This window comes from Arvicola amphibius, chromosome 1 (genome assembly GCF_903992535.2).
Source record: "Arvicola amphibius chromosome 1, mArvAmp1.2, whole genome shotgun sequence".
NCBI classification, from domain to species: Eukaryota; Metazoa; Chordata; class Mammalia; order Rodentia; family Cricetidae; genus Arvicola; species Arvicola amphibius.
In genome coordinates, this window is record NC_052047.1 from 13230371 (window position 1) to 13248531 (window position 18161).

Here is an 18161-nt window from a genome sequence, read left to right on the forward strand (position 1 = left end):
CTTCCTACCTTACAGGTCCTTTGAGTATAGACTGTGGCTTGTGGTTTGGGTTTTATGGGATCCCGAGTGTGCGAGCCTGTGTATCTGCACCTATGAGTTTGTGTTTTTCCGTTGGTTCCTTTTGTTCGGTTCTTTAATCACATTCTGATTTGTCTGCTTTTTATATCTTGTTTTATTATTATTCCTTAGAAGCCTGTTTTGCTAAGGAGAACCAAAAAGGGTGTGGATCCAGATGGGAAGGGGAGGTGGGGAGGAACTGGGAGGAGTAGGGGGAAGGAGAAATGGTAGTCAGAATATGTATGTTTTTAAAAATCCATTTTCAGTGAAAGAAAAAAGGAAATCTAGATGTTCCATCGTGACGATCGCCAGTTCCAGGAAACTGGAAAGAACCTTTGTCCTCACTCATCCTCTGCCGATCGCAATTTCCTGTCTGCGAGACAAAGTGTCTTCCTAAGAGAACTCGAGAGTTCTTGAACTCTCCCCCCAAAAACAGGCAAAAGAAAAAAATTAAAATTAGACATAAACTGCCCGGTGCTGAGAGTCCTGAGACTTCGGGGGGTGGGCCTCTACAGCTGTGTTTGTAGAGTCTCCTCCAAGAAGAAAGCACCCCTCTCTTGCCTAGAGTCAAACTTTACTATATATCTCAGGTATGGAAGCTGTGTTAATGTCCTGAAAGGTAAATACACTTAAAATGTTATATGCAGTTCTCAAGTGGCAAAGTGACTGAGGAGGTTAAACTGCGTTTAATTTCTGGTCCCTCCACGCTGAGGGAAGCATCTCCTGCACCAGGGCATCCTCTGGCCTCCACAGAGCATCACAGCAGCTTAAAATGCAATGATTCTTAAAGTTTTCTATATAATTCTAGTTTCAAAATATCTTTCCTTTAAAAATTTGTATAATAAATTAGTTGCTACAAAATTTGGGTCAATCTTATTTTTGGAGCCCATTTTCCTCTCTGTCCCGTGTTTCAAACACGTTTTCAAGTGCAGGCTTCTTAGTCTGTACGCTCCCGTTTGCTGCATGTTCTCTCTGTGTCACCTGTGTCAAAAAGTGCATGATATGGAAGCATGTAGCTGAAATGCCTCCTGGGAAATTCTCACTCAAAAGAACACACACAGCACCAATTCTAGTTTTTTTGAAACATCCTCACTGTGTGTCATGACCTTTGTCTTTGTAACTAAATTGTAAGTTTCTTCTCTCCTCATTCCTTTGTCCACCGCTTCCAGCTTGAATAGCACGGGATACAAAGGACACGTTCAGGCTGCATTTCAGAGAATTCAGCAACCATGCTTTCGAATCTTTATGGGGTTTACTGAATGTAGCCTACACCTTCTAACAACTTAATAAGCCTTTATAAGAGTAATCTATTAAAAATTTATTAAAAATTTCCATCTCCTCCCCTCCTCCTCCCCCTTCCCTCCCCTCCCTTCCACCCATACCCCCACTCCGCCCCTCTCCAAGCCAAAGAGCCATCAGGGTTCCCTTCACTATGTTAAGTCCAAGGTCCTCCCAGCTCCCCCTAAGTCCAGGAAGGTGAGCAACCAAACTGACAAGGCTCACAGTGAGCCCGTCCATGCTGTAGAGTTCATGCTCATCGCCACTGTCCTTGGTTTCTCAGTCCTCCTCCACCGTCATGAAAAAAAATAAGAAAAAAAAATAAAGGAGATGCAGAACAATTGGAAAAAAATTCCATCCTATTTTTTCAGAAAATTTATACACTCTCTTCTACTGACATTATTGTTAACTAATTTACTTGTATTTAAAACAATAACCCTAGCCACTAAATTATCCAATAACGATTCACTGTGTACCTATGCTGTGCTCTGGGATTTATAGTGAATTGCATTGCCTTTGTTTATTACCAGTTGTTCAGATGTGTCAGCCGGCCTTAATTTCTGTCCTTTCCCCCATCCCAGGACGCTTGTCAATGCCCAGAATTATGCGTTTGAGTATAGTTGATTTTCTCTACGAGATTCAAAAAGAAACTGACTTATGTAACGCGCCCCCTCCTTCAGCACCAAACAGTGCCAGGCTCATCTACTGCCCTACACAAACTGGTGCCCAAATGGGCGAGTAAATACACCCAATGCTACGGAAAACATACACGTTTTAAAGTTCAATTAGGCATTCGTTTTGTTTCATCTGATGTTTCTATTTGTTCCTTTTTTGAATAAATTTGTCGAATTGAAAAAAAAAGAGTAATCTAGTAAATCTAATTCACATTTTTTTCAAGTGCTGGAGAATATACCCAAGACCAGCAAACTATCTCTAGCTGAGGCCCTAACTCCTGAGCTGTAAACGCTGAGATAGTATCAGTTAACAGATAGTGCTCCAGGGAGCTTACAAGCTAGCAAGTGGTAGAGGGGAGGGAGGAGGCAGCAAATCAGATAATAAGTTAGCAACCATTTGGTGGGAGAGACTAAAGTCCTGTGGAATGAGCAGGATCAGAATTGTGGAGTGTGGGGAGGGGAGATGGCGGGGGAGGGAGACAGGGGTGTGGGAGATGGCGGGGAGGGGAGAGGGGAAGGGGGGCAATTCTGTATTAAACAGAGTGGGCTGAATGAGGTTGGCAGGGCACCATCTAAGCCAGGGCAGGAGGGAGGGAGCTGGAGGGAGCTGGAGGAAAAGTCGTCTCAGTGGACAGCCTCGATGGCCTCTCCAGCCCCCAGTCAAACACGGAGCCCTTTGAAAGTGACTTAGTGGAGAGGAAGAAGAAGGGTTTCAGGGCATTTAGCTTTATTTCATCTTAAAGCCATGATTGGCTTACGGAAAAGTTTTCAATGTTTAGAACAACGGAAGTATTTGCATCTATTTTTGGACTTGACATTTCATGAAATCTAAATATAGATCAATTATTTGAGATGAAAATTTAGTATGCAAATGCTAAGGGCTGTCAGTATAAAACCCCTAAAGGATTAAACATAGCAAGAAAGTAAAATATGCCCTTCAGATACAAAGTGTTAAATAAGATAAAAAATCAGTGATATTAATTTCACTTGTGTTTCTTCAAGTGTGGCTACACGAAAGTTTTTCCTTTGGTTTGTTGAGACAGTGTCTCTGTAATCTAGGCTGGTGGGAAATTTGCTATGTAAACCAGGTTGACCTTCTGGGGCATCCTCCAGCTAAAGCCAAGTACTGGGATTACAGGTGTGAGCAGCCACACCTAACTCAGAAAGTTTCATTATCCACGTAGCTAATGTTATTTACTTTTTTTTTCCTCATGTTGCCCAGGCTGACTTCCAATTTGTTATGTAGTTAAGGGTTGTAGTGATACTTCATTTGTATTTCAATAGAAAAAGCTTGCCTGAAGTTCAGAGAGTAAAACTGTGGTCACACTGTTCAGCCTTACAGACCAGACAGTGGTGACATGCACCTTTAATCCCAGTAGTCGTGCTAGTTTGCCATAGAAACTGGGCAGTAGTGGTACCCGCCTTTAATCCCAGACTTAGAGAGGAATATAAGACGGGAGGAGACAGCTCTCACACACGGTCTCATTCTGAGATTCCTGGCAGCAGGGTCATCATCTCAGATTGAGGTAGAGGGAAGAGCCAGTGGCTGTTTGGCTTTTCTGACCTTCAGGTTGAACCCCAGTGGTGTGAGAAGTCCTTCTGTATCTGTGTTGCTTTTATTGGTTAATGAATAAAGAAGCTGCTTTTGGCCAGTGGCTTAGCAGAGCAGAGCTGGGTGGGGAAAACTAAACTGAATGCTGGGAGAAAGAAGGCGGAATCAAGAGAAGTCATGGAGCCGCCAGAGGAGAAAGATGTGAACTGCTAGCCAGAACCTTGCTGGTAGGCCATGAGTCTTGTGGTAAAATATAAAATAATAGAAATGGGTTAATTTAATATGTAAAAGCTCACTAGGAATACATTAGAGTCACTAGCCAAGCAGTGTTTCAAATAATATAGTTTCTGTGTGACTATTTCGGGACTCTGGGCAGCTGGGAAATGAACAAGCGGCCTCCTACTACACCCCAGTTTCTGTCTCTGGGTTTTTATTAATCGTGCTACAAAGGATGAGTTTGCATTTCTAATTATCCTGTCTCTGCCTCTACAGTGATTACAGGCATGTGTCATGGAGCCTGGTTTATGCTGTCCTGGGAATCAAACCCAAGGGAGAATTCATGCATATGAGGCTAGCCTCCCCCCAAATACCTTTGTAGCCTCATTTCTGTTTGTCCTGATTTGCTTATTTGTTTGTTTGAGACAGTCTTGCTATGCAGCCCAGGTAGGTTCCAAGTTGGAATCCTGATTCAGCCTCCTGAGTACAGGAATACAGCCATGTGTCACCATACCCAGCTCCCTGCATCTCTTTCAGACAGGCTGGGCTAGAGCAAGCAGTCAGCCTAAGGCTGAGGAAAACAAGCAGGATCCATGGTGAGCGCAGCCCAGGCCAGGGAGTGAAGGGCCGGTGGGGTGGGGACTGGAAATGGCACTGCCATGGGAAATCCCGACCTTCCTGCTAAACATGTCTCCTAGGTAACCCTCAGGGTCTAGAAGCTCTTGTTCATTCAGGGCATGTGGTGAGAGAAGTGTCTTGAAGTGAAGTTACTGTATGTGTAACACGGAAAAGTGGAAAGCCGCTTCCTCAGTTTGCAGGGAAATTCTGAACCGGTCTTTCAGTGGGTCTCTCACAGGAAGATGTGGGTGCACGGTTAGTCCGTCTCTGCACAGATGAAGATGTCTGTGTCTCGGGGAAAGAGGTGACTGTTATAATCAGGCCTCCAGAAACCAGTGCACTGTAACCTGACACAAGGAAGGAAAAACTGTCCTGTGTTACCGTGCCCACGGGGAGCAGCAGGCTAGGCCGGTCGCTTTCTGACTCTTCACACCATCTATTCTGTTGCCCTCTTCTTCTTTTTTTAATTTACTTTTTATCTTATGTGCACTGATGTTTTGCCTGCATGTATGTCTGGGTGAGGGTGTCAGATCTTGGAGTTACAGATGGTTGTGAACCGCCATGTGGGTGCTGGGAATTGAACCCAGGTCCTCTGGAAGAGCAATCAGTGCTTTTAACCACTGAGCCACCTCTCCAGCCCTATTGTCCTCTTCAATTCAATCTTTTTGTTGTTGTTGTTTGCCTGCTTCTTTTTCAAGACAGGGTTCTCTATGTAGCCCTCGCTGCCCTGGAGCCTGTTCTGTAGACTGTGCATAAATTCAGAGATCCACCCACCTCTCTGCCTGAGTGCTGGGACTGGAGGTGCATACCACTCACCTGCCTCCAGTGCATGGGACTGGTGGTACATACCACTTACCTGCCTCCAGTGCAATCACTTTTATCTGCAGTTTCCCCCCATACAATGCAAAATGGGCTAAGAAACAAGATATTGCAATTTGTTTTCAGCGTAACATGTCCAAAATACAGGGCCTGTGGATTGAGGACCCAAATCAGGGAAGATGGGACCTAAGAGAGCTGAGGGGAAGGAAGGACATTTGCTTCTTTAATGACTGTGAAGTAAGTGATCCATCGCATAGCATGCGGGAAGGTTGGAGCTCTTCCCTGTGGCACGGTGGGTGTTGTAATCAAGAGTTGCTATTCCCAAGGCTGGAAACCCCCATGAAGTAACTGTTGTGGGAACATTAGCCAAACTTAAAAGAAAGCTAAAGATAACTAACTTCTTTTTTAGAAGCGCAAATGTATTCCCTTCTGAAACAGGAAACACTGGCTTTTAGAAGAGAGGAAGCAGAACTAGGAGGGACAATCCCTGTGTGTGAGGTGGCAGACGGTAACCGAAGTGGGTCTCGGGACCCCTATCAGCTTTCTTTTTTAAACTAACTCTTCAGCAAGCTGTCTGCTCCTTCTCAAATACCAAATTTAGATGCTATTCCATTAGCTCTATTGGAAGTTAATAAAAAGGCTGCCATGGAACTACCCCAGGAACATTTTAGATCAGACTGTCCCAGATGATCGGAACCCACTCTGTAGCTTACTTCATGTGCGGGCGTTCTGCTCATCGCTCTTTAAACAGCACTTACTGAGTCCAACATGTACTCGGCACAAAAGGGGGTGGGGTGCGTCCCGTCCTTGAACACCTTAGTCTGTACCGAGAGGATACCACATGTGATGGTTGGATGGAAGCGTGCCCCCCAGTTTCAGGCATGTGAGTGCTTGGTCCTGAATTGATGGTGCTAAGGTTTAGAGGGCATGACCTTGTTCTTTGAAAGTTTTTAAAGACTGTGCCATCTGACTTTGTTTGCTGCTTATTGGTGCCTGTGGCTCAAGACGTGAGCCCTTAGCTTCCAGTTCCTGTCACCGCGTCTTGTTTTGCCCCTAAGGACTCTAACCTTTTGGACCCACAAGCCCAAATTAATGCTTCCACAGGTTGGCTTGATCGTGGTGTTTTATCACTGCAATAGGAAAGGACTAGTAGTACATCATATCAAAAATAAGATTGTGTGGGTCAGGTGGTCGGGGTTCCAAAGGAGGGCAACTTCCTGCAGTGGGGCAGAGATGCTATGGTGACCATTGTACTTAGAAGCTGAAGAAGTATGGAGGGAAAGAAAAAAAAGAGAGAAAATCCCAGGCACTGATGATGTAAGAACAGCACATATTCCAAAAAGTGCAAGCCACTCCATACGGCTGCATGACATGATACTTCACAGAACACAATGTGCTCCCGTCTTGGTAAGAGCAAAGCCCAAAGCAGCCCAGCCGAGGCATGAGAGGTGGGGAAGACTCCCCACCTGCAGCAGGTAAGGTAAGGAATTCATGGGACACAGTGTCCTCCCATAGTAAAAGAAGCTAACAGGATATCCCCACAATACCGTCTGAGGAGCCCAAGCTAAAGCAAATCCTCCCTGAACCCTGGCTCACTGCTGTTCTACCTCAGCTTGACACACAGTCATTTAGGAAGAAGGGAGCTTAGGTGAGAGAAGTTCTCTGTGGTGTTGACCTGTGGGCAAGCCTGTGGGGTATTTTCTTTATTTGTGATTGATGTTGGGAGGGGGGCTCACTGTAGGTGGTACCACCCCTGGCAAGGCAGTGGTCCTAGATAGTATAAGCAAACAAATTGAGCAAACCAGTAAGCAGCACTCCTCCATGGCTTCTGCTTCAGCTCCTGCCTCCTGCCTTGGGTTCCTGTGCTGCCTGCCTACCCCCCAGGTTCCTGTGCTGACTCCCCGCCTCCGTGATGGAGTTGCCATTTGAGAGTTGTAAGCTGCAATAAACCCATCTCCTCCCCAAGTTGCTTTTGGTCGTGGTCTTTATCACCGCAGTAGACACCTAACTAAGAACCTGATAGTATTTCCTATCTTGGGGAGCCCATGCACACAGGTAGGTAAATTCCTGAGCACATTCGCTTAGAGAATCCATTCATTCATTCCCAAGTGTGCTCAGTTGACAGTCATACATTTCTGAAAGACAGCAGGCACATGTTGGCATGCTTGGCTTGCAGTCATGAAACATGTTAAAAATGTCAGTACAGTAGGCAGGAGCGAATCCGGGCCTTTCAGCCTGCATGTCAGCTGGAAATAAGGGACACTTTGAGGGGCAGTGAAACTGGCATTTGCTCCTGAAAGTGCCTGCCTCACTCACCAGCTAGCACTGCGGTCTAAGCTGCAGACAGGGAGGGCAGGGAAGATCTTGATTGGGTAACCAAGAGCCTTTAAGGTTGGAACTTCAGTGAAGCAGCAAAGGACATCAAGTAGAGGAGGAAATGATCCCATCTCCAAGTCATGCCACACAGGACAAAGGTGACGTTGAAGAAACATTTGGCTAGAAGCGAGGGAGAAGCAATGGGAAGTTTGGGGCGAATTCAAGCATGGAGCCATGAGGGTTTGACTAAATCCGTGCTGACAGGGTCTGAAGGAAGGTTAATGGCAACGATTATGTAGAGCAGGGGCACGTAGAGAGAGGAAAGACGCAATTGCAGGAGTTTACTTAAGGTACCCACATGCATAGGCACAACGTCAATCAAGGTAGGATACTTGTGGCAAGGCTGCCTCTCTGCCTCCTGACTGCCAGGAATACAGGCATGTGCCAGGATGCCATTTTCCTCAGTCTTCGCCAAACTTCCGGCTCGTACGTCATACTCTAGTATCTTTTGCCAAGTCCTGAAGATGCTTAGGAAGCCGTGCTGAGTCCCTAAGTCATAATTTTGCCTAACAGACGCCTTCAGCAAGCTCCAGATTCGTTAGTGATTAAGAGCTGCACCCAGAGAGAATGCTGCTGTCCTTGCTACCTATTTACACCACTGTGGGGTCTCAGAATAGCATCCTATCCTCAGGGTGTACGTGTGTGTGCATGTGTGTGCGTGCGTATGTGTGTGCGCGCGCGCGCACGCGCGTGCGTGTTCATGTGTGTAAAGGTCAAAAGTTGACATGGGGGGGTCTTCCTCTATCAGTCTTTCAAGACAAGTTCAGCTAAAGGTCACACCCTGTACTTTACCCCCAGTCTCCCTCACCAGTACCAGTGAGGGGTGTGCACTGCCAGGCCTGGCCCCAGGCTCTCTCTCACCAGTACTGGTCCAGTATGTGCACTGCCAGGCCCAGCCTTTCGCTTGGGTGCTGGGGATCTGAACTTGGATCTGTGTGCTTACCTTCCCAGTCCTTCAACACTATGTGTATTCACAAGAAAGACCAACTGAAAACATCTGGGACAAAGACCCGGGACACAGGTCATCATATCTGGCCTTTACACACATGAACACGAACACACACACACTCTCCCTTGTCAGACTGGGGGAGAGTTCAGCCCCATATCTGTAAAGGGAGTGAAAAGTGAAGGAAAAGGGGGAGATTTTACAAGACAGGAATTACAGAAATGAAGTTTCTGGTTTGACTCTACTGGCTGGGAAGGTGGCTCAGTCAGGTAAGGGTCAGCCATGCAAACCTAAGGACCTGAGTTCGGATCCTCAGCACCCATGTGAAAGTTAAGCATGGTGGTGTCTGTAACTGCACGGCTGGAGGGGTGGGGATGGGCAGATCACTGAAGACTGCTGGTCAGCCAGCAACTGGAAAGTTCCACGTTCATGAAGAGACGCTGTCGCAAACACTAAGGTGGACTGGACTGAGGAAGGACACCAGTGCCAGCCTCTGGCTGTGCTGCTCTTCTCTCCCTGCCCCTCCCATTCACTTTATTTTATACAAATGAAGACACCAGTGCCAGCCTCTGGCTGTGCTTGCTCCTCTCTCCCTGCCCCTCCCATTCACTTTATTTTATACAAATGAGGGGAGCAGGCAGGTGTGTCAGACAAGCTTCCTGCATTTCAAGGACCACAGAAAGTGAACTGCCATGGTGTTAGTGTTTATACCGGCCGCCCTGTCGACTGTGCCAGTGTGACGTAATGTCATCTGGTTGATGGCTTTCTCTGTAGCCTTCATTTCTTTGTCAAGCACATGCAAACCTGGCAGTTCTGAGACTTAACACAGTTTGCTTCTGTTTTCCCTTAACTAAATGTAGTTTTTTAGTTCTCTAATTGTCACTTAGTCATCCATACAATTTGGGACTCCCTGGACATAACAACTAGAGTATGTAGTGCTGAATGGCAGGCAAAGGACAAGATATCGTTTTCTTTTGAGAGATCTACAAAGAGAGAAGTGAACTGAGAACAGATATACAAAAAGCCACTTAATGGGCTGTGGTGGTGCACGCCTTTAATCCCAGTACGTGGGAAGCAGAGGTAGGCAGATTTCTGAGTCTGAGGCCAGCCTGGTCTACAGAGTGAGTTCCGAAACAGCCAGGGCCATACAGAGAAACCCTGTCTTGAAGAAACAAACAAGCAAAATAAATAAGTAAATACAACAACAAAAAAGCCACTTTACAGGTTTGAGAAACAAGAAAGGTGTGATTTATATTCTTTTAACGTTAAGGCCAAGAACACAATCTCTCTTTTAAAAAATGTATAGGTATTTTAAAAAAATACTCAGGCTACAAGTGGGGTTGCATGTTAATCACAGCACTGTGGAGGCAAAGGCAGAGCTCTGTGAGTTCAAGACCAGCCTGGTTTACAGAGTGAGTTCCAGGACAGCCAGGGCTACACAGTGAGATCCTATCTCAAAAAACAAAACAAAACCAAACAACAACAACAAAGAAAACCACAAACCAAAACCATGGTACTACCACTGGCGGCAGCACACTTGAGTTTCCTGCTATTAAAAAGCAAGACTGGAGAAACAAAGAAACTCAAAGTGGGAACAAAAGCTATGGGGAAAAGCAAAACCACCACAGGAGAAAGGGAGGAACAAAGCCAGTCAGGAGTGGAAGCGAGGCAGAGGCAGGTGAGTGACTGAGTCTGAGCCCAGCCTGGTCTAAATAGAGTTCTAAGCCAGCCAGGGCTACACAATGAGTGACTCAAAAACAAAACAAAATGAAATGAACAACAACAAAACCATGAGCCAGCATGGAGGCTGAGGCAGGGGGATCATGGGTTTGAGGTGGTATCTGGACTATATAGTAAGCAAAAGGACTGAGTGGAGGGCAGAAGGGTCAAACTAAGAGAACCTTGACCTTCGGACGCTCTAAAGCAAGTATGTGCTGTGACACCCCACAATCCCCACAAAATTTAAAGATGAATGAGAATACACGCTGCTTCTGTTGAACGTGTTACCTCAGTACAAAGTGGGGAATGCCACGGCTACACACAGAACAGTAACGCTAAGCGGCTTCTGCAGCGACTGGATGGTTTGTGTTGTGTGTAGAAATAGACAGGAAAGTTCTTTTCAATTTTCTCACCTCTTAAATAATTAGGGATTTTTTTGCCAAAGAAAACAGAAAGATAGAGATGAATGTATCTACATATGTAATGAATCAGTAGTGACTGATTGCGGAAATGGTGACGGTTATCATCCCTAAGTGCTAATGTATGCATCTGACCGCTTTCTGTCTAACTAATTCTCACAGTGAGGCCCCTCCCCTGCTTCTTCTCAAGCTCCGCACCTTGCTCTCTGCCTTGAGACAGGGCGTCTTGCTGTTTGCAGTGTGCAGGCCAGGATCCAGGGGGGTCTCCTGCCCCTGCCTCCAATCTCAGCATGGGAGCACCTGGGTCACAAAGGGGCACTGCCACCTCCAGCTCCACGTGGGTTCTGGAGCTCCAAACCCAGGCCACTGGGCCAATGGCTTCACCCGCTGAGCCATCTCTGTGGACCTATTATTCTCATTTTCATTATTTCCTTTTTACGCTCTGCCAACTGAGCTATCCGGGCACATAACTTTTTTAAAAAAATACATATAAGTTATCTTTTGTGTGTATGGTGCATGTGTTTGTGTGGGTAGATGCACATATGTGTGAGCATGTGTGTTTATGTGTAGAGGCCGGAAGGTGCTGTCTAGTGTCTTCAGCCACTCTCCACTTTGCTTCCTGAGACAGGAGCTCCCTGGAGCTGGGAGGGAGCACATCGGTTTGAGTGGACTGGCGGGTCAGTGCACTGGGGGATCCGTCTGTCTCTACGGCTCCAGCACTGGGGGGCTAGATGTGCCAGGATGCCTGACTGACAAGGTCCTCGCGCTTGCACTAAACACTTTACACACCAAATCGTCTCCCCAGCACCCTAAATTAGATTTTTAACAAATACCCGTATATGATAAGGTACCAAAGTGACTGCCTTTCCTTTAATTCTAATTTACAGGTGGTTCCCACTTATCAATGCTACCTAATTCAATTTACATTTGAAAATTCATTCTTTTCTCCTAAGGTAACTTCTCTCATGATAGTTAAGTGTGTGTATTTCAGAATCACTGTGAGGTTAACTACTCTAGCTGGCTAGCCTAGGAAGTGGATCCATTTTCTCAGGAGAAAAGTCTTCTAAGCCTCAACTAAGATGTAGAAGTTATATCTCTTTGATTCACTCTTCCCTCGATTTGATGGGCAAGAGGACTTCTGTCTACTCGGGTCTCCCCACTCACGTTTCTCTGCTTCTACTGAATAGCCATACTGGTTACTAGTGACTTCTGAGGCTGGGACGGTCCCTTGCCCTAAGCCTGCGACTCTCTTCCTCTAATCCCAGATTCCTAGCTTGAGAACTATTTTGGAGTCCTTGGTTTTAGGACATGTTTCTAGGCCTCCTGGTTTTCCAGACTCCACTTTGGGACACTGCACATTATTTGAATTTGGGGAAAATGCCCCAGCAACAGCTGAAAACCACTACCACCACCACCCCTCACAAGATGATTAGCCCTCACAGAACTCGGTCTGCTAACTGGACTGATCCTGGGCATCCTCCCATTTTATATTATATTTTACATTTTTAATATAAACTCAAAATAAGGGGGCTTGGGATGAGAAGAAGTAAGAACTAGGATAACTGGGACTCTAAGAAGGCACTTGAAGTACAAGCTGCAGTCGGGAAATGCTGTGACCACCCAAGGTCACAATTCCTGCAGTCTGGAGATGACCTGCTGCACTGAGCGTCAGTCACTGCCCACATCAGTTTCTGTCCATCTCAGCCCAGCGTCAACGACAGTTCTGTCACCTCTTCCCTTGTCCGTGGGATACGCACTGGCTGCTCTGGGAGCTACTGCTGCTGGTGAGGACGGAGACACAGAAGGGAGATATGACTGCTTTGCCTAGGCGCACGATAAACGTCTGGAAGGTAAATTACGTTCACCGCTGCTTCTTCCCCAGGACCCTCGGATCCACTGTCTCAAGCTGCCCACACTTGCCTCCCGCTCTACCCTTCTTTTCTCAAGGAGGCCTTAGAACGCGAGTTATAGTCAGACCTTTGTGGTCGCCCTTCCTTCCTATTGCAACAGAGTAGAAAGGAATTCTCCTGCGCTGTTCCTCTCTGCTACTCTGACCCTGCTTCTTATAAGTGGTTTTAAGTGACTAAGACAGCATTGTACACATGCTTGAATCCTTGTTTTCTTCTTTAAAAAGACGTGTTCTTTCTTACTGAAACATTATGGGATTGGGGACACTGCACACATCAAACTGGCACACTGTAGACATCAAACAAACAACAGCCATTATTCTGGTCTCCTAGCCATCTGTCCTGCTACTACCATCTACCCAGCCACCAACAGGTACAGATGCAGGTCAGAGTGGGCATCCAGACCCAGAGAGAGGGGGAGGGAGAGGGAGAGGGAGAGGGAGGGAGAAGGAGGGGGGAGAGAGAGAGGGGAGAGAGAGAGAGAGAGAGAGAGAGAGAGAGAGAGAGAGAGAGAGAGAGAGAGAGAGAGAGAGAGACAGAGATGGTTTTCTGACCAGACCCTCATTACTCAGTTCTCTGTGCATTAAAACCCAGAGCTGGGAAGCTGGGACCGCAGAGAGAACACAAAGCTGTGAAACAGGCCAATGACAGGATTCTTTTACTTTATCTAAAAAGAAATAAACTCAATTTCTTAAAGGCCACTAAACTTGTAGCTTTTCTAAATATTTAAAAGACTATTCTTGTCTTGAATATAAAAAAGGCAGTTAAGTTTAATATAATAAAATATCTGCAATGACAAGAATGTCCTTCCAATCCCTTTTACATTCCTGGGCAGGTCTCCCATGTCAAACAGCTCTGGTTCACCTCTAGTTCAAACTGGCAAACCACGTGTCCATGTCCTGGAATGCTCCCGACAACTGGTCATTTGAGTCGGAGCCTATTAAAACACTAGAAGCCCAAAGCAATGTCATACCTTACACACATGGCTCTCCTAACAGTCACAGACAGAACTCATCCCCGAAGCAGGATCCTCCAACTAGAGCAGGGAGAGTGTCCCTCAGGTGCTCCCCTCCCCTCTTCTCAGGGGATCAATACAGGACTGGCAATCAAGCTGCCGCCCAAGTGTGCCCTGCTGCTGAATCCACGAGCTGTTTGTAATGCTGCTCGCTGCTACTCTCTCACGTGTTTTCCACTCCTTAACAATAGCCATGTTGTTTCCAGGCTTGGAAAACTCACATGAACATCGACATTGCCTGGCAGTCGTGTTCTGCTCTGGGCGGCCAACCGAAGGCCGTGCACAGAGCTGCCTTTGTTGGGAGGAAAATGCTCTCTCTGAAGCTTATGGTGCCACTGACGATGTTTTGTGCTGTACACTCTTCCTGGCTCCAACACATGCAAATGACAGCAAACTCCCAGGGTGGAACAGAGGACATGGAAAAGCGGGTCAGTCTAGCCAGCGAGGTTACAGAACTCGAACACGCCCTGTGTTTGCAACAGTTATTTTCATTTCATTTATAAGCATGGGTGTTTTGTCTGCATGGATGCCTATGTACCACACATGTGCCTGGTACCCTCAGAGACCAGAAGAGAGTGTTGAATCCCCCAGGACTGGAGTTAGAGATGGTTGTGAGCCACCAAGGGGGTGCTGGGAATTGAGCCTGAGGCCTCAGCAAGAACAGCCAGGGCTTTTAACCATGGAGCCACCGCTCCAGTCTGCGTTCTGAGTTTTGGCATAAGATTCTGCTGAACTTACCTAAGATTCTAAATAAATTAGTTTTCAGACTCGAGTTCTTTTCTTTCCTTTAGAATTACTTAAAAATAAAAGAAGTGGGGCTGGGGAGACGGCTCAGTGGTTAGAGCACTGCCTGCTCTTCCAGAGGACCTGGGTTCAATTCCCAGCACCCACATGGCAACTCACAACTGTCTGCTACTCCAGTTCCAAGGGATCTGACACCCTTACATGCATATATGCAGGCAATACATAAATGAACATAAAATAAAAGTAAAAAATAAATTATAAAAAATAAGTGAACAGCTTTGGCATGTGTTAATTACGTACTAATATAATTAGTTTGGGAGAAGATTTCATAAAAAGTGACATCCCAAGACAAATGAGTTTGGTTATAGATAAAACAATATTGAGGCACTGCATTTTCCCAGGCTAGAAAAGAAAAAAAAAAGGAATAAATAATAACCACCATTATAGCTACTATTAAATCTGATGATAAATTTTCTTCTAAAAAAGGTAGAGAAATATCCAGAGGGGAAACAGCCCAAACTCTTTGTAGCTCAAACTCAATTTCCAAAGTGAATGGAAGCAGATAGCTTAATAAACACCTCGCCTACAGCTTACCAGAGGAAAACCCACAGTAGACCTAACCCAGCCAATCAGAGCACACTAAGGGCAGGAAGAAGCTGGAGACAGGGTCACCAGCCCAGCAGGAACTGGGACCGTAGATCCAGCGCTCGGCAATGTTTATCAGGGGCTGAGGCCTTGGCTCAGTGCACCAAGCATTTCCCTGGCAAGTGTGAGGACTGGGGCTTACAGCCCCAGAACCCACATAAAAGACAGGCAGGCATGATGGTACCCCATAGTCCCAGCACTTGGAAGGCAGACACAAGGGTAAGCTGGCTAATTAGCCAGAACTGGCAAGCTCTGAGATCAGCAAGAGACCTTGCCTGATCCGTAAAATGGAGCAACCAGGGAGACCCTCAGCATTAACTTCAGGCCTCCATAGGCATACATGTGTGCGCCCACTCACATGTGAACACACAGACACACAAAGTAAACAGCCTTTAAAATCTCTGACCACTGGAAGTCCAAAGCTGTTTGTCTTCTGTCTTTCGGACACTAAGGTGCTTCCCATTAGCACTGAAGTCCAGCAGACTTCAGTTTTGATTCCATCCTCTCCGGTATGCTGACAAGGCAGGAGATGAGGACTCTCTGGGGCTCTCTCAAACATGGGGAGGTCAGTCAGACGGTGGTGGCTACTGAGACCGCCTCTTATTCGGTGCACATACTCAGTACTGTAACATCTGGGCCAGTTCACATCAAACACGAAGCGGTACTTATGCAACGTGAGCCCTGGCAGATGTTCCAAATGCCAGATGGCAGAATGCAGCTTTTGAAAACGTTTCCTTAGGTCAAATTATCAGAATATTAAGTTTAGAAATAGCTTTACTCAAATTCCTGTTCACTCTGGAGTTCTTTTCAGCAACAACAAAATGCATAATTTTCTCAGTGCTTTAATGAACTTTTGTGTTTACATGATTTATGTCTAGTTTCTGTTTCCTTTGCTGTGTGGTCTTACTCAGGGTCTGGCAGATTCTCTGAACATGGTGTATGGGTTTTTTTTTTCCTGACTTCTGGGCCAGTATTATTTTAATATTATAAGGAGATCATAGTGTCATTGTCTTAACAATATAAAAATTGACTAACAGCTTCCGAAAACGATTGAATTGTTCGCTAAAAGGGTGGCAGGTGCTGTGCTATCTTAGGTTAAGGAGCTGGGCTTGGGCATCCCCGTGCTCAGTCAGGGCATGTTGTTTCAAGACTTCTGGTACTCTCTCCCGCTGGAGTGAGTCATCTGCTGTCTATAAACCTGAAACAGGATTCTGTTACGTCATGCTGGTTTCTAATAAATGGAAATGTTACAGTTTCCATTTCTAGCCCACTTTTCACTAACTAAAGAAAATATCCTCGGTATTAACATAGGTGGGGGGGGGAGTCAGTCCGCGTTTCTGAAACTTATTAAATAGAGAGTTAAAGTTACGCTTAAATGACTTGCATTAATTGCTTCAAATTTGAAAACTATGTTGGAAATTTTTGGGGTCAACCAGAGAGCCTACAGATGTACCAGGTAATGTGCTCCCTCTGAGCTCCCCCCCTCAGCCCCAGCATTGTCTGGTCTCCATGGATTGAGTCATTTGGAAGCACTGGGTGTTAGGAGAGAAAGGGCTTATTTCTGCTTAGAGGTCACACTCCATCACTGAGGGAAGTCAGGGCCGGAACTCAAGCAGGACCTGAAACAGAGACCGTGGAAGATTGCTGCTTACTGGCTTGTTCCGTGCCGACTTCCTCATGCATCCCAAGACTCGGCCCTCCTCACATTAATCAATATGATTCCCACAGACATGACCACAGGCCAGTCTGTTGGGTGAACCTTCAGCTGAGGCTCCCTTTCCCCAGGTCACGCTAGACGTCAAGTCGACAGTGAAAGCTAACACCCAGTCTTGGGCTGTTTTAGAGCGAGCATCATGGCAGCCAGTGTATAAGACTATTAACCTAGGTCCTCCTGTCCCTTATGTGTTACTAAGCACATATGACTACTGAGCATTTGGCATGTGACTGGTTCAGTTTGAACAAACTCATTCAATGCTGATTAGGAAGCAAAATAATCTTTTATGTTTTGAATTACATTAAATATATTGCTTAAATTATTTTCAGTTATTTTTATTTTTTAACTGTGGCTACTAGAGATTTAAAATCATAGATGTACTTTACATTATTCCTGGATAAGCTAGGCAAGAACAGTCAGTTCTATAAAATTAGAAGTAATCATTACATAGTATGAATATTAAGATATCACTTTTTCCTGGACACCTGGGAACCCCTCTAGAGTCAAGTCTCTGCCAACCCTAGAATGGCTCCCTTATCTAAGATATATAATTCCTTGTTCCCATATCCACCCTTCCTATATCCCAACCATCCTATTCCCTCAAGCTCTTCCCATCCTCCACTTCACACTTTTCTCTCCCCATCCCCCCATCCCCCCATCCCACCCCACCCCCATGTTCCCATTTTTTGTCCGGCAATCTTGTCTACTTCCAAAATCCAGGAGGATAACTATATGTTTTTCTTTGGGTTCACCCCCAGCTAGTTCCTTGGGCAGCTGAGGAGAGGGTGCCAGAAATGTCCAGATCCTATTGTCATACTCATGAATATCTTGCATATCACCATAGAACCTTCACCTGGCATTGGATGGAGAAAATGACAGAGCCCCACATAGGAGCACCAGACTGAGCTCTCAAGGTCCTGATGAGGAGCAAAAGGAGGGAGATCATGAGCAAGGAAGCCAGGACCGCGGGGAGTGCGTTTACCCATTGAGACGGTGGGACAGATCTAACGAGAAACCACCAAGTCCAGTCGGAATGGGACTGATGGAACAGGGGACCAAACCGGACTCTCTGAATGTGGCTGACGGTGGAGGAGGACTGAGAAACCAAGGACAATGGCAATGAACATGAACTCTACAGCATGGACGGGCTCACTGTGAGCCTTGTCAGTTTGGTTGCTCACCTTCCTGGACTTAGAGGGAGCTGGGAGGACCTTGGACTTAACATAGTGAAGGGAACCCTGATGGCTCTTTGTCTTTGGAGAGGGGTGGAGTGGGGGTATGGATGGAAAGGAAAGGGAAGGGGGAGGAGGAGGGGAGGAGATGGAAATCTTGAATAAAAAAATGAGAAAAATAAAAAAAGGTATATAAAAAAAGATATCACTTTTTCAAGGAAATAAATGAGAGCCCAGTCATATTGGCACATGCCTATATTCTAAGCATTTGAAAGGCTGAGGCAAGGAGA

General features: G+C 46.0%; 1 protein-coding gene across 16 annotated transcripts in view; it reads right to left on the bottom strand.

Annotated features, from left to right (window-relative positions):
* The window catches only part of Art3 (ADP-ribosyltransferase 3 (inactive)), a 102945-nt gene that overhangs the window by 38665 nt on the left and 46119 nt on the right, over window positions 1-18161 (bottom strand). Inside the window, exon 1 of one of the 16 annotated variants that reach the window (XM_038323958.2) lies at window positions 13555-13622. The exons of the other annotated variants lie outside the window; for them this stretch is intronic. The gene's annotated coding sequence lies outside the window, so the exon portion shown is untranslated. Of the gene's footprint in view, window positions 1-13554; window positions 13623-18161 lie in introns of those variants that run through there. 16 annotated transcript variants of the gene reach the window in all.